We start from the raw sequence: 15,188 nt of genomic DNA on the forward strand, positions 1-15,188 counted from the left end.
TATAAGGGAGGATATCGAAATTCGTACCAGGGAAGATCTCATCAACCGAGATTGCGGCTACAGTCTCAGCAAGGCTTGGGACCCGGCATTGAATGTAATTAAGAAGACTCTCAGCAATAACTACTAACTGGCAACCAGGGCGGACGTAGCAAGCACATCGACGCTACGACAGATTCCAACGCCCACTTCTTCGCGACCGCCGGCGCGCGGGCGCAGACGGCGAAGAGAGCGGCCCGCGGGGGGAGGGGATTTAAATCGGCCGGCCGCCCTCAGGAGCTCAGTTCGTCAGCGCACCTGACGATGGCGTCATGTCTGATGACCGAAATATTGTGCCCGTTGGACACTAAGAACCGGCAGTATACCCGCGGACTCTTCGAGCAACAGGGATCATATTCAGAAAGCTTGCACCGCCCAAGGCTGGTTTCGTGAGCACAGGAATGAATTGTGGCGTCGCCCCTGCCGCCACAGTCACGAGATTTCAATATTACTGCCCCTTTGTGGTCTGCTTTGGAGAGGAGGAGCATGGTAGCTATCCACCTTCACCATCGTTACCTGAAATTACCGCTCTTCTGCAGGAAGAATGATATAATCTACATCTACATCCATCTCCGCAAACCACCTGACGGTGTGTGGCGGAGGGTACCCTGAGTACCTCTATCGGTTCTCCCTTCTATTCAGTCTCGTATTGTTCGTGGAAAGAAGGATTGTCGGTATGCCTATGTGTGAGCTCTAATCTCTCTGTTTTTATCCTCATGGTCTCTTCGCGAGATATACGTAGGAGGGAGCAATATACTGCTTGACTCCTCGGTGAAGGTATGTTCTCGAAACTTCAACAAAAGCCCGCACCGAGTTACTGAGCGTCTCTCCTGCAGAGTCTTCCACTGGAGTTTATCTATCATCTCCGTAACGCCTCCGCGGTTACCAAATGATCCTGCAACGAAGCGCGCTGCTCTCCGTTGGATCTTCTCTATCTCTTCTATCAACCCTATCTGGTACGAATCCCACACTGCTGAACAATATTCAAGCAGTGGGCGAACAGCGTACTGTAACCTACTTCCTTTGTTTTTGGATTGCATTTCCTAAGGATTCTTCCAATGAATCTCAGTCTGGCATCCGCTTTACCGACGATCAACTTTATATGATCATTCCATTTGAAATCACTCCTAATGCGTACTCCCAGATAATTTATGGAATTAACTGCTTCCAGTTTCTGACCTACTATATTGTAGCTAAATGATAAGGGATCTTTCTTTCTATGTATTCACAGCACATTACACTTGTCTACATTGAGATTCAATTGCCATTCCCTGCACCATGCGTCAATTCGCTGCAGATCCTCCTGCATTTCAGTACAATTTTCCATTGTTACAACCTCTCGGTATACCACAGCATCATCCGCAAAAAGCCTCAGTGAACTTCCGATGTTATCCACAAGGTTATTTATGTATATTGTGAATAGCAACGGTCCTACGACATTCCCCTGCGACACACCTGAAATCACTCTTACTTCGGAAGACTTCTCTCCATTGAGAATGACATGCTGCGTTGTGTTATCTAGGAACTCTTCAATCCAATCACACAATTGGTCTGACAGTCCATATGGTCTTACTTTGTTCATTAAACGACTGTGGGGAACTGTATCGAACGCCTTGCGGAAGTCAAGAAACACGGCATCTACCTAGGAATCCGAGTCTATAGCCCTATAGCCCTGTATAATATTCCCCTGAAAACGATGAAGGACCTTAATTTAACAATCCCGAGAGGACTGGAAGCTGTTTTGAATGCCAACGGGGTTCGTTCACGGAGTTCCGCATGATAATGTGTTAGGTTTGTAGTGCTTCCATATTTTTGTCCACCCCCTGTAGCTTACAAAGTAGCAAGAGGGAGTATTAAGTGAGGAATCTAGGAATATACGTCAATCCCCCACATATCACTCCAGTAGTGACGCGAAGAAAAGATTTGAATGATTACAAGCGCACACAGAGATATTTAAACTGACTTTCTTCCTGCGTTCCGTAAGCAAATGCAAAATGAAACATTACCATAAGATTTTTAACTTCTGAAAGAGGACACTCTTAGAGACTCTGAAAAACTGCGCATGTGAGCTGCCTCCACCAGAAGTTCTGAGCTCTTCGCCATCGCGCGCGACTATTTCCAGTGCGCCAGATATTATGGAGAATTTTTCCCTTTGAGTAGGAAACAATAATACCACTTTATTAAGAAGAACTAAATTTAGAATTTAAGTATATCTCACAATGTTAGTAAGTGTGAAAACAGTGTGTTTGGTGCATCTCGCGGGTAACTACTCTGAAGCGTATTCAAATATAGGCAGAATATGGCGCTGCAGTCGGCAACTCCTATATGAAACAAGCGTCTTGCGCAGTTGTTAGATCGGTTACTGCTGCTACAATGGTAGGTTATCAAGACTCAAGTGAGTTTGAACGTGGCGTTATAGTCCGCGCACGAGCGATGGGACACAGCATCGCCGATGTAGCGATGAAGTGGCGATTTTCCTGTACGGCCATTTCACGATTCTACCGTGAATATCAGAAATCCGGTAAAACATCAAATCTCCGACATCACTACGGCCGGAAAAAGATCCTGCAAGTACAGGGCCAACGACGACTGAAGAGAATTACTCAACGTGTCAGAAGTGCACCACTTCCGCAAATTGCTGCAGATTTCAATGCTGGGCCACCAACAAGTGTCAGCGTGCGAACCATTCAAGGAAGCATCAGCGATCTGGGCTTTCTGAGTCGAAGGTCCTCTTGTGTACTCTTGATGACTGCACGACACAAAGCTTTCCGCCACACCGGCCCGTCGACACCGAAACTCGATTGTTCAGAGCTGGAAACACGTTGCCCGGTCGCACGAGTCTTGTTTCAAATTGTATCGAGCGGATGGACGTGTACGGGTATGGAGACAACCTCACGAATCCATGGACCCTGCATGTTGGCAAGGAACTGTCCAAGCTGGAGGAGGCTGTGTAATGGTGTGGGGCGTGTGCAGTTGGAGTGATATGGGACACCTGATACGTCTAGATACGACTCTGGCAGGTGACACGTATGTTAGGATCCTGTCCGATCACCTGCATCCATTCATGTCCATTGTGCATTCCGACGGGCTTTGGCAATTCCAGCAGGACAATGCCACACCCCACACATCCAGAATTGCTACAGAGTGGCTTCAGGAACACTCTTCTGAGTTTAAACACTTCCGCTGGCCACCAAACTCTCCAGACATGAACACTGTTGAGCATATCTGGGATGCCTTGTAAAGTGCTGTCCAGTAAAGATCTCCACTCCCTCGTACTCTTACGGGTTTAAGGACAGCCCCGTCCAGAAGAGATCTCCACTCCCTCGTACTCTTACGAGTTTATGGATAGCCCTGCAGGATTCATGGTTTCAGTTCCCTCCAGCACTACTTCAGACATTAGTCGAGTCCATGCTACGTCATGTTGGTGCACTTCTGCGTGCTCGCGGGGCCCTACACGATATTAGGCAGATATACCAGTTTCTTTGGATCTTCAGTGTATATTCTGTATTGCAGCTATCGCAAGCAATGAAGGTTTGGATGGGACCATGCGGACGCCATTCTGGGTCTTTCCGCTGGTAGCTGTACTAGAGAGCAATAATGATAGCAGTAAAGTGAAGCTTTTTTTTTTTTTTTGCCCAACTAACTGCATAGACAATAAAAAATGTGAACCAACACGACAACTGGCATCAAAAATTAGAGCACCTCTTGTACCATACGAATATGAGCCACTACACTGTCACATACTTTCATTTTGCGTGAACGTTTGATAGACAGCAAGTGCTCAGTGGCGTTGTGGAATGAAAGACAAAATAATATGTGGTACGACGAAACGTGCATTCAGCAACGCCTTACGAAGTTGTTTGCAATGGAAATGTAGCTTTAGAAGGACATGCACGTTTTTATTCAGCTTTGCACGTAGTAACTCGACGGCCACGGCCCCTAGGTGAGGTGACGCCGTAAAACTCCCACAACACTCCTTTGAGTACCGCCCTAGGAAAATACCAATAGACGAGTGCGCAAGTTACATCAGCGACGGCTGCGTGCGCAATAAAAGCGAGTGGCCGCCATTCCAGGAAGGGTTTTTTAACTGCCTGGCGTGCACAAAGCGACCGCAGACGCCACCGCCCCGTAAGACAGCCGCGACAGTAAAGTCGGAACAGGAAGTGAATCACGTGGGCGTGCGGCGAGTTCTGACTTCCCAATGGCCGTCCGCGGGCAGACGGCGACGGAGCGGCGGAGGCCGAGTTGCTATCGCGCCGCGTCACGCTACTCGGCGCGACTAAAAAAGTCTGCGTACCCGGAAACGGCAGTAACTATGCTGATATGTACAGAAACAGACAGTAATACCCTGGCGTTTCGCACACCCAAATACAGTGGATACCACCTCAACGAGATGAAAATCAATCAAATGGTTGACACACTTCCTTTGAACATGACTTTCACATGAGGTGGTTCACACGTCTCCTTTGAGCACGAGGCTCATTTCAACAGCAAGACTTCGGTGCAGTTTTGAAGGGGACCACACCGTGGTTCAGGTCGGAAAGAACCGACTTTCGGTTTTCATCATATTTCGATAAATGGTTCAAATGGCTCTGAGCACTATGGGACTTAACAGCTGACGTCATCAGTCCCCTAGAACTTAGAACTACTTAAACCTAACTAACCTAAGGACATCACACATACCCATGCCCGAGGCAGGATTCGAACCTGCGACCGTAGCGGTTGCACGGTTCCAGACTGAAGCGCCTAGAACCGCTCGGCCACGCCGGCCGGCATATTTCGATAGATTAAGGTTTTATTTAATTACTCTGAAAAGGATTTTGCTGAAAAACTTTTTTTCAAACATTTAAAAAGTATTTTCCTACCACGTGTGTTTATGTGCCACGCCCACTTTTCTGTCACCCACTTTTCTGGATATATTTCAGATCTTTATATCCCCTACACTGCACGTTAGGGATTTTTTTTTTTTTTTTTACTCCCGAGTGTGTTGGGTATCCTTGGAATTCAACGGTCGGTATTCTTTTGTTTCTGCTGTTTGTAAACAACACGCTTTCAAACACGCGGTTAGATTTGTTCAAGTGTGATTGCGAGTAGCTGTTATAGAAAACTTGCAGGTATATTATGGGCAGGCAATTAGGAGAAATAAAGAAAATCTGGAGGCAATGGAGAGAGATGTTTGGGCTATATTCTTCCATAAGTCGTCTGCTGATGATAAGCCATGTCATGGATTGTGCCCATCAGGAGAAAATTCGTGGTGCAAATACAATAGGGCTCAGGCAACTGGAGAATCTTATTCTCACCAGCATTCTCTTCCTGCTGCTGTTATTACAGCAATTAAACCTATTTTCAGAGACTTGGCTCATCCTGACCTTCTAAGGATATGTCTGCATGGGTAGACACAGAACCCAAACGAATGTTTCAACAGCATAATTGGGAACCACCTTCCTAAAACTGTATTTGTAGGCATGCATACAATGAAACTAGGAGTTCGTGATGCTGTTATTACATTCAATTGTGGTAATACTGGAAAGTGTTGGGTACTGAAAAAGCTGGGAATTAAACCTGGTGAAAATATGATCACTGGGCTGCAACAGTGCCATAAAATGAGGATAGCCGATGCACACAGGTCTCCATCTAATATGACGAAGAAAGCAAGACAAACATCCAGGAAGTGAAAAAGAAGCTGGAAGACCTGCTAGAGACCAAAGAAGGGCCATCATATGCAGCAGGACAGTTTTAATTAACTGTAAGTAACAATTTTCAAAAGTTTTTTCTTTAAAGTCAATTTCCCGCAAACTAAAATTTTCAGTACATATGCCCCACTGTATCAGAAACTATAATAGATAAATGAATAAAATTTTCAGAGACTCTGCATAACATAAAAAGCCACCTCTGGTATTACATTCATTAATATTCCCCCATTAGGAAGTTCACAAAAAATATTTTCTGCAGAAAAAACTTAATATTTTTTGTTAATAAATTTAAAAAAGTATTTCTTAAAAACTATAAAATGGATAAAGTAGATTTTAGTCAAGTTGACTCTATTAGCATCATGTAACATATAGTAAAAATATTAAGGTCCTACATCAAATAGTTTTTTTTCAGAAATGGGTCGAATACTTGCCTAAATTAACATGAGTTAGATAGGCAGGGTGTGGTCCCCTTAAGATTGAACCTGAAGGTTATCTACACTGAAGTAACAAAAGTCATGGAATACTTCCTAATATCGTGTCGGACCTCCATATTCCCCGCATAGAGCAGCAACTCGATGTGGCAAAGACTCAAAAAGTCGTTGGAAGTCCTCTGTGGAAATATTAAACCATGGTGCCTCCACAGCCTTCCACAATTGCAAAAGTGTTTACAAGGAAGGATTTAGTGCACGAACTGACGTCTCGATTAGGTCCCAAAAATACTCAATGAGATTCACGTCGGGCTACTTGGGTGGCCAAATCATTCGCTCGATTTGTCGAGAATGTACTCCAAGCCAGTCGCGAACAGTTGAGGCCCAGTGAGACGACGCATGGTTGTTTGGCATCACGCAGTACATGAATGGCTGTAAATGGCCCCAAGTAGCCGAGCAGAATCATTTCCAGTGAATGCTCGGTTTAGTTGGATCAGAGGGCCCAGTTAATTCCATGTGAATACAGCTCATGCAATTATGGAGCACCACCAGCTTGCAATGTGTATTGTTGACAACTTGGGTTTTACAGCTACATCCATACTCCGCAAGCCACCTGACGGCGTGTGGCGGAGGGTACTTTCAGTACTTGTATCGGTTCTCCCTTCTATTCCAGTCTCGTATTGTTCGTGGAAAGAAAGATTGTCGCTACGCCTCTGTGTGGGCTCTAATCTCTCTGATTTTATCCTCATGGTCTCTTCGCGAGATATACGTAGGAGGGATCAATATACTGCTTGACTCCTCGGTGAAGGTATGATCTCGAAACTTCGACAAAAGCCCGTACCGAGCTACTGAGCGTATCTCTTGCAGAGTCTTCCACTGGAGTTTATCTATCATCTCCGTAACGCTTTCGCGATTACTAAATGATCCTGTAACGAAGCGCGCTGCACTCCGTTGGATCTTCTCTATCTCTTCTATCAACCCTATCTGGTACGGGTCCCACACCGGTGAGCAGTATTCAAGCATTGGGCGAACAAGTGTAGTGTAACCTATTTCCTTTGTTTTCGAATTGCATTTCCTTAGAATTCTTCCATGAATCTCAGTCTGGCATCTGCTTTACCGACGATTAATTTTGTATGGTCATTCCGTTTTAAATCACTCCTAATGCCTACTCCCAGATAATTTATGGAATTAACTGCTTCCAGTTGCTGACCTGCTATGTTGTTGTTGTTGTTGTTGTGGTCTTCAGTCCTGAGACTGGTTTGATGCAGCTCTCCATGCTACTCTATCCTGTGCAAGCTTCTTCATCTCCCAGTACCTACTGCAACCTACAGCCTTCTGAATCTGCTTGGTGTATTCATCTCTTGGTCTCCCTCTACGATTTTTACCCCCGACGCTGCCCTCCAATACTAAATTGGTGATCCCTCGATGTCTCAGAACATGTCCTATCAACCGATCCCTCCTTCTAGTCAAGTTGTGCCACAAACTTCTCTTCTCCCCAATCCTATTCAATACCTCCTCATTAGTTATGTGATCTACCCATCTAATCTTTAGCATTCTTCTGTAGCACCACATTTCGAAAGCTTCTATTCTCTTCTTGTCTAAACTATTTATCGTCCATGTTTCACTTCCATACATGGCTACACTCCATACAAATACTTTCAGAAATGACTTCCTGACACTTAAGTCTATACTCGATGTTAACATATTTCTCTTTTTCAGAAACGCTTTCCTTGCCACTGCCAGTCTACATTTTATATCCTCTCTACTTCGACCATCATCAGTTATTTTGCTCCCCAAATAGCAAAACTCCTTTACTACTTTAAGTGTCTCATTTCCTAATCTAATACCCTCAACATCACCCGACTTAATTCGACTACATTCCATTATCCTCGTTTTGCTTTTGTTGATGTTCATCTTATATCCTCCTTTCAAGACACTATCCATTACGTTCCACTGCTCTTCCAAATCCTTTGCTGTCTCTGACAGAATTACAATGTCATCGGCGAACATCAAAGTTTTTATTTCTACTCCATGGATTTTAATACCTACTCCGAATTTTTCTTTTCCTTCCATCACTGCTAGCTCAACATACAGATTGAATAACGTCGGGGAGAGGCTACAACCCAGTCTCACTCCCTTCCCAACCACTGCTTCCCTTTCATGCCCCTCAACTCTTATAACTTCCATTTGGTTTCTGTACAAATTGTAAATAGCCTTTCGCTCCCTATATTTTACCTCTACCACCTTCAGAATTTGAAAGAGAGTATTCTAATCAACATTGTCAAAAGCTTTCTCTAAGTCTACAAATGCTAGAAACGTAGGTTTGCCTTTCCTTAATCTAGATTCTAAGATAAGCCGTAGGGTCAGTATAGCCTCACGTGTTCCAGTATTTCTACGGAATCCAAACTGATCTTCCCCGAGGTCGGCTTCTATCAGTTTTTCCATTCGTCTGTAAAGAATTCGTGTTAGTATTTTGCAGCCGTGACTTACTAAACTGCTATATTGTAGCTAAATGATAAAGGATCTTTCGTTCTATATATTCACAGCACATTACACTTGTCTACATTGAGATTCAATTGCCATTCCCTGCACCATGCGTCAATTCGCTGCAGATCCTCCTGCATTTCAGTACAATTTTCCATTGTTACAACCTCTCGATATACTACAGCATCATCCGCAAGAAGCCTCAGTGAACTTCCGATGTTATCCACAAGGTCATTTATGTATATTGTGAATAGCAACGGTCCTACGACACTCCCCTGCCGCACACCTGAAATCACTCTTACTTCGGAAGACTTCTCTCCATTGAGAATGTCATGCTGCGTTCTGTTATCTAGGAACTCTTCAATGCAATCACACAATTGGTCTGATAGTCCATATGCTCTTACTTTGTTCATTAAACGACTGTGGGGAACTGTATCAAACGCCTTGCGGAAGCCAAGAAACACGGCATCTACCTGGAACCCGTGTCTATGGCCCTCTGAGTCTCGTGGATGAATAGCGCGAGCTGGGTTTCACACGATCGTCTTTTCCGAAACCCATGCTGATTCCTACAGAGTAGATTTCTAGTCTCCAGAAAAGTCATTATACTCGAACATAATACGTGTTCCAAACTTCTACAACTGAACGAGGTTAGAGATATAGGTCTACAGTTCTGCACTTCTTTTCGACGTCCCTTCTTCAAAATGTGGATGACCTGTGCCCTTTTCGAATCTTTTGGATCGCTACGGTCTTCTAGAGACCTACGGTACACCGCTGCAGGAAGGGGGGGCAAGTTCCTTCACGTACTCTGTGTAAAATCGTACAGGTATCCCATCAGGTCCAGCGGCCTTTCCTCTTTTGAGCGATTTTAATTGTTTTCCTATCCCTCTGTCATCTATTTCGATATCTACCATTTTGTCATCTGTGCGACAATCTAGAGAAGGAACTACAGTGCAGTCTTCTTCTGTGAAACAGCTTTGGAAAAAGCCATTTAGTATTTCGGCCCTTAGTCTGTCATCCTCTGTTTCAGTACCATTTTGGTCTCAGAGTGTCTGGACATTTTGTTTTGATTCATGGCTTCGTGGGGTGTGAGCCACACTCGAACCCTACCACCAGCTCTTACCAACTGAAATAGGGACTCATCTAACAAGGGTAGGGTTTTCCAGCCGTCTGGGATCCAACCGATACGGTCACGAGCCCAGGAGAGGCACTGCAGGCGATGTCGTGTTGTTAGCAAAGGCACTCGCGTCGGTCATCTGCTGCTATAGCCCTTTAACGCCATATTTCGCCGCACTGACCTAAAGGATACGTTCGTCTTACGCCCCACATTGATTTCTGCGGTTATTTCACGTAGTGTTGCTTGGCTGTTAGCGCTGACAACTCTACGTAAATGAGGCTGCTCCCGGTCGGTAAGTAAAAGCGGCCAGCCATTGCGTTTTCCATGGCGAGTGGTAATACCTGAAATGTGGTATTCTAGACTTGACACTATGATTTTCAGAATATTGAATTCCTTAACGATTTCCGAAATGTAATGTCCATGCATCTAGTTCCACTACCGTTCTGCGTTCAAAGTCTGTTAATTCTAAACGTGAGTCCATAATCACGTCAGAAACCTTTTCATATGGATCACCTGAGCATCAATGACAGCTCCATCAATGCAACGCCTTTTTATACCTTGCGTAAGCTATATGTGTATGTGGTTACCGCTATCCCATTACTTTTGTCGCCTCAATGTATATCTATGCTTCACATTTTTGAAACTATGTGGCTTCACAGACCATCTCAAGCCTTAAACATCTACGATGTACATACGCAGACCGAAGCGATGGCTCGACGAATTACAATTTGTACCAAAAATAATCAAATGTGTGTGAAATCTTATGGGACTTAACTGCTAAGGTCATCAGTCCCTAAGCTTACACACTACTTACGGTAATTATCCTAAGGACAAACACACACACCCATACCCGAGGGAGGACTCGAGCCTCCGCCGGGACCAGCCGCGCAGTCCATGACTGCAGCGCCTTCCACCGCTCGGCTAATCCCACGCGGCACAATTTGTACCAAGGCCGGTATTCTAACCCGGTTTCGAATCTCGACCTTGGTACAAATTTTCATTCGTCGCTTTAGTCTGCTTACGTACATTATACTTTATATGTTTATGGATGGTATCTCCCTTGAGCAAACACTGTTTTCCTGAAGTTGCAGCATAATCAAGAGTTTATTTTCTTTCTATTAAATAACAGCAAAATTTCTCTTTACTATCTGTATATATACTTAAATTTCAGTTTTTAAAAAGCTATTTGCAAATTTGAAAATAGATAATTTCTTTTTATGTACCTTGTTAGCACTTGCTGTGGTTTTTCTGGTTCTCTATTGATTACGTTATAGTTGTTTATCTTTCACAATTTGTCATCTGCAGCCAAACAGAACGTAATGTGGAAAATTATTTATCTCGAAAATTTGCGACGTTATGATTAACATCATTTCATTGTGTGTGTGTGTGTGTGTGTGTGTGTGTGTGTGTGTGCTTGCATCTGTGTATGCAATATACCTCAGTTTTTATGGTTTCGCCATTAGCTTCACTGCGAGAAAATGCACTTTTGAAACTTTTATTGTCACCGTTTACAATACTGTGAAATCAAGATGGCTACCAGTTGAAAAGTTGGACGTGTTCTGCGCGGAGTTTTGATTCTTTCAGACACTGTGAAAATGTGTTTCTATCCTTGTGTGTGTGTGTGTGTGTGTGTGTGTGTGTGTGTGTGTGTGTCTTTATGAGTTACTGTTGTCTTACAGTTCTCTCAGGGTAGACAAAAGAGTTCCGTTGCCGAGACCTGTGTTATCGGTTATTCTTCCTTTTCCTCCAGATATGGCCTTCTGTATTTGTCAATTATTAGTTTTCTTTGGGGGGGGGGGGGGGGGTACTGCTGCACTTGAGAATTTTTAGGTCGCTGTTGATGACTCTTGGTCTGTGTTTCATAATAATTTTCTCAGAAACACTGCCCACATATTGTCGATGTTGTTTCGAAACGCTGTTCAAGTTTCGCTGGAAAGCCCTTAGACATTCTCTATCAATACATACACAATGGGAGTCCCACAGGGTTCAATTTTGGGTCCACTCCTATTCCTTATACATGTGAATGACCTTCCATGTAACATTCAACAAGCAAAATTGGTACTTTTTGCAGATGATACTAGTGTTTTAATAAATCCCATTAGAGAGAAAGTAGCAGAAGAGTTGGTAAATATATTTTCCAAAGCATTATTAAGTGTTTCTCTGAAAATGAAACTTTTGAAAAATACACACTACATTCAGTTCTGTACAACAAATAGAGGCCTAGCAACAACGCATGTAACACATGGCCAGGAGTCAGTAAGTAGGGTACAATGCTCAGTAAGTAGGGTACAATTTTTGAGTGTAGAAACTGATGAAAACTTGACAGGAAGAAGCATATTACTTCTCGAACAATTAAGTTCAGGCCGGCCGGTGTGGCCGAGCGGTTCTAGGCGCTACAGTCTGGAGCCACGCGACCGCTACGGTCGCAGGTTCGAATCCTGCCTCGGGTATGGATGTGTGTGATGTCCTTAGGTTATTTAGGCTTAAGTAGTTCTAAGTTCTAGGGGACTGATGACCTCCGCAGTTAAGTCCCATAGTGCTCAGAGCCATTTGAACCATTTTTGAATTAAGTTCAGCTACTTTTGATCTTCGTATAATTGCTAATTTTGGAAACAAAAGTATGAACCTTCGGGCATATTTTATATATTTCCACTCAATAATGTCCTACGGAATAATTTTCTGGGGTAACTTAAAACTTAGAAAGAAAATAGAGATGCATACATTCGCTAATGACATTCGTCATAAATAATCCAACACAAATTGAGAAGAACAGTGATGTCCATATCTTCAACACTAGAGAGAAAATAGACCGTCATTACTCATTGTTAAAGCTATTAGTGGCTCAGAAAGGAGCTCAATATGCAGGAACAAAATTTTTTAACCACTTGTCCAAAAACATAAAATGTCTGACATCTAGCGAAGCAAGTTTTAAATCTAATTTAAAATCATTTCTCCTGGACAATTCCCTCTATTCCATTGACGAATTTACATGAGTAAGAATAAAAATCATAACGTGTTCATTAACGATAACACTAATCATCTATACATAACCTCTGAAGTGACTCGTTCCAAAGTATTTCGATAAAAGAATCGTACAAATGATCTGTGGCACATTTACCTAACTAACTAAGTAATTACATAATTAACTACATCCCCACGCAATTTCCACATTTTTGGAGCCCTGAAGAGAGACATTCGTGGCTGTCGATTTGCTTCGGACGAAGGGGTGCACGCCTGGGTACAATCATGCTTGCTTAGGCAACTGCAAACACTTTTCCATGAAGGCATTGACCGTCTTGTTTCACATCAGGATAAGTGTATTAACAGCTATGGCGATTACTTTTGAAATAATAAGCAGTTTACTTAATTCTTTCCCATTCGTCTCGTTTTTATTTGACTATCCCTTATGAAAATTGCATATTACCAGTCATTCCCTATGGATTTCATCTACCTTGCTGAAAATTTCGACTATCTTGCACGATTTTCGTCGTTAAACGTTTGTGTAAGGTCGAAAAATCTTGTATATTATGTCTTGATTTTTTCAAGCCTTGCTTCCATTATCAAGCTTAACATCAGAACTGAGTCTTTACATTTTCGAAAGCCAAACTGATCCCATCTAACAGCTCCTCGGTTTTCTTCTCCATTCTACTAGATATTATTCTTGTCAGCAACTTGGATGCACAAGACGTTAAACTGATTGTGCAATAGAACTCGCACCTACTTGCCATGGCCAAGGAATTCTGAGGATATTTTTTCGAAAGTCCCAAGAAATGTCTCTAGTCTCATAGGTTCTACACACCAACTTGAATAGTCGTCTGGCTGCCACATTCTTCAATGATTTTAGCCGTTCCGAACAGATATTGTCTACTCTTCCTGCCTCATTCTATCGCAAGTCTTCCAATACTTCATAAACTCTGACTCTAAAACTGGGTCCCGTTTTGTCTTCCACGTCGACTCCCATTTCTTCCTCGGTCATGTCATCAGACAAGACTTTCCCCTCACAGTGGTCAACGTGCTTTTTCCAATATCCGCTCCTTCCTCTGCGTTTAACAGTGAGATTCGCAGTGCACCATTAATTCAGCTACCCTTCCTTTTCTTAACTTTTCTATATGCTGACTCAGTCCTTCCGACGGCCATTTCTCTTTAGAGTTCTTCACACGTTTTCCTCCAGCTGTGTCGTCATGGCTTCTGTGCACTTCCGTTTTCTTTCCTTCTTTAGTGACATATTGCTGTTATGGCTGTCACGCCCAGAACACTTGTGTACTTCCTACTATCGTCGATCTGTCAAATATTTCTTCTCTTACCGATGACTTTTACATTCCGGCTCTGTACCAAAAGTTGATAATAAAGGAAAAGTATTCATCCACAACAAAGTTGTGTGAAATTGACTGATCACACTTACTGAAGGGTTTCGTACAAGGTTTAAATGTTATCGTAACATTAAAAATATTGGCTAAATGAATGAACTTGCAATTGAAGCTCTTTATATATATTTTCTTTCTTCAAAATATTTTTTCATCATCCTTCTTTCAGTTAGGATATTTACCTTTTCCAAAATTTTGTAATAATAACGTAAGAGTCCTTTTTAGCCAAGGATTGCTACATTTCTACAGTAAGGCTAAGAGAAAATCGTAGGTTTGCTGTTAGTTGCGGGATTCGCCCACTGACAGTTTGGGCACTTTTGGCCAAGTTTCGGAATCCATGTGTCGAGCAGGTAAAAGCTGTGTTCAGACTGCCGAAACACGACTTGGCATGGACTCGGCTAATGTCTGAAGTAGTTGCTGGAGGGAACTGACACCATGAATCCAGCAGGGCCGTCCATAAATCCGTAAGAGAACGAAGGGGTAGAAATCTCTTCTGAACAACACGTTGCAAGGAATCCCAGTTATGCTCAGTAATGTTCATGTCTGGGGAGTTTGGTGGCTAGCGGAAGTGCATAAACTCAGAAGAGTGTTCCTGCAGCCACTCTGTAGCAATTCTGAACGTCGCATTGTCCTGTTGGAATCGCCCAAATCGTCGTAATGCACAATGCACATTGTGTCACCTGTCAGAGTCGTATCGAGACGTATCAGGGGTCCCATATCACTCCAACTCCAAACACCCCACCCTATTACATTGCCTCCACCAGCTTGAACAGCCTCCTGCTGACATGCAGGATCCATGGATTCATGAGGTTGTCTCTGTACCCACACACGTCCATCCGCTCGATACAATTTGAAACGAGACCTGTCAGCAACAGTCCAATGTCGGTGTCGACGGGCCCAGATGAGGCGTAAAGTTTTGTGTCGTGCAGTCATTAAGGGTACACGAGTGGGTCTTCGGCTCCGGAAGCCCATATCGATAATGTTTCGTTGAATGGTTTGCACGCTGACGCTTGTTGATGGCCCAGCATTGGAATCTGCACCAATCTGCGGAAGAGTTGCACTTCTCTCA

This window comes from Schistocerca piceifrons, chromosome 6 (genome assembly GCF_021461385.2).
Source record: "Schistocerca piceifrons isolate TAMUIC-IGC-003096 chromosome 6, iqSchPice1.1, whole genome shotgun sequence".
In the NCBI taxonomy this organism is placed as follows: domain Eukaryota; kingdom Metazoa; phylum Arthropoda; class Insecta; order Orthoptera; family Acrididae; genus Schistocerca; species Schistocerca piceifrons.